Source organism: Anomaloglossus baeobatrachus, chromosome 5 (genome assembly GCF_048569485.1).
Source record: "Anomaloglossus baeobatrachus isolate aAnoBae1 chromosome 5, aAnoBae1.hap1, whole genome shotgun sequence".
Taxonomy (NCBI): Eukaryota; Metazoa; Chordata; class Amphibia; order Anura; family Aromobatidae; genus Anomaloglossus; species Anomaloglossus baeobatrachus.
The window spans coordinates 474,797,325-474,799,471 of record NC_134357.1 but is presented as its reverse complement, the minus strand read 5'-3'; the positions used below and the strand labels follow the sequence as shown (position 1 = coordinate 474,799,471).

At 39.9% G+C, this 2,147-nt stretch overlaps 1 non-coding gene across 1 annotated transcript; it reads left to right on the top strand.

Annotated features, from left to right (window-relative positions):
• Positions 1-1,107: 1,107 nt before the first annotated feature.
• LOC142313419 (U2 spliceosomal RNA) lies at positions 1,108-1,298 on the top strand. Its single transcript, XR_012754456.1, has one exon. It is a non-coding gene; the product is annotated as a U2 spliceosomal RNA (small nuclear RNA).
• The last annotated feature ends 849 nt before the right edge of the window (positions 1,299-2,147 follow it).

The following is a 2,147-nucleotide window of genomic DNA, read 5'->3' as shown; positions in this document are numbered from 1 at the left end:
CACGCAGATACCTCACAAACGATGCCGGATGTGCGTCACTTACAACTTGACCCCAACGACGGATTGTGAGATATATTGAAGCGTGTGTAGCGGGCTTAAGGGTAACGGAGGTAAGGGGCTGCCTGATCTTAAACTGTTTTTATTAATCAAGTTCTTTGTATTCTGTTTTAATTGTCTGAAAAATGACGGGGCTTTTGCATGTTTTTTAAGGTACAACACGGGGTATGTTTTTAAAAAACTGCATGTTGATATTTTACCTAATCGTCCTGTCCTTTTAGCCCCTCCGAAACAATATAAGATCTTAGAGACTATTATATCTGAATATGATCTGATAAATTAAGTTGACAGCCGCCTGTAAGGGTCATGAAATTATGGAGGATGTGGCTAATTTTTCCGCATCTAGGTGGCGATTAATTTGGAACAATGTCTCATGCCCTGCTCTTAGTAATATGCAAAAGGATCTTGCCTGGCAAATAGTCCACCAATGTCTCCCCACCAGGGCCTTCCAACATCGTAGGGGACTTGTGGCCAGTGCCAGATGTCCAAGAGACAGGTGTGCACAGGAGGAGAAGTATGGCAGACAGTGGGCAAGCTCCTAAAATGGGTGTGTGGGTGGCGTACCCTAAATTGTGATGTGGTGTTATACGGTATAATTGATTGTCCTACCATGTACCAGGCAAAAATCGCATGGCTCATAATTAACAGTTTCAAAGAGGCCCTATTGAAAACCAGAAATATTTTACTGTTCAAGCATGATTGTATCCCTGTAAAAGACTGTATAGGTTTTGCCTTATGTAACATGTACACGTATTTGAGAGATTGCAAAAATCAGGGAACAATAAAAGCAAAAAAGGCATGGTGTCTCCAGATATGGAACACTTTTATGTATTTATAATCATATTTAATTTGTGATTCTATATGTCTATTACTATATTGCTTTTAATGTATTTTATGTCATGTTTTAAGTAAAATGCTGGTTTTATGTATGTTTATGTGATTTTATGTGATATTTTACTGTACCTGTGAAAACCTGTTTTTGGGTTTTATGATGCGTTTCATGTACACAAGTAACCGTGGTTTGTATCTAATGCGTGACTTTTGTTTGTAATGACTAATGAGTTTAATAAAGCTTGTTTGAAACGTGATCTGTTCTTATCAGTTTAATATCTGATACCTCCCCTATCTGGGGACCATATATTAAATGGATTTTTAGAACAGGGAGATGGAAGAAGAGCTTGCTCTGTCCACTCCACGCATTGACCTGGTATTGCAGTACCTCCAGGACCGGTGCACCCCTTCTTAACCCAGTTTCCAAAAGCAGAACTCAATTCACCTGATCAATATTAACCCCATTAATGAATTGAAAGAAAGCAAACAACTTCATATGCACCTCAATTTAGCCCATCACTTTTGACACTTTCCACCTATTTTATCTTTCACACTTTTTACTTGCTTTATTCATCCAAAAGCTGCGTCGAATGGCAAACTCATCTCCACTCAACTTGACCAACTCTGCTATGTCCCGTGCAGTTTCTTGTTCTCAATCTTATCTAGAGCATTTGCAATTGAATGGAATAGATCCCTTTTGGACAAAGTGGATTCAGCTCCTGCTGCAGTGACTGCAGGTGTGAGAAGATCCAGAATTGGCATCAGGTGCTACCTATCAGCTTTCACTGCAATTAAAGTTACCTGTTTATTCCTACCATACATTGTTTTTGGGTGTTTTCTTTGAGCAATGATGATCTCTTTACTGATCTTTTGGCTGCCTCTCCTGGAGGAAGATTTTGCTTGCTCTTGGACTTTCAAAAATAGAGTTCCTGATAGACATTTAGCTTCTGAGCCCAATTGGGGACAGCCATGGGTGATGAATAATTTGCAACCTGCTGGAAGCCTGGTACCGCAATATAAGTAACGTCTAATACTACGAATGGGCGGCCTATGAACTGAATTAGTACTTTCATTAAGCATACTTAAACGACTAATCGGGAAAAGACAAATTGTAAAAAGCCCTCTCAGAGAGACCCTCTCTAACTTTTGTTAGTAAGCTTTTCTGTACTTTGACTGTTGACTTGTTTTTCCGTTTGAACAGTGCACAACATGCAGAGACGGAACACTGGCGTGTCACAATGCCCCCCCGCTGACATCAC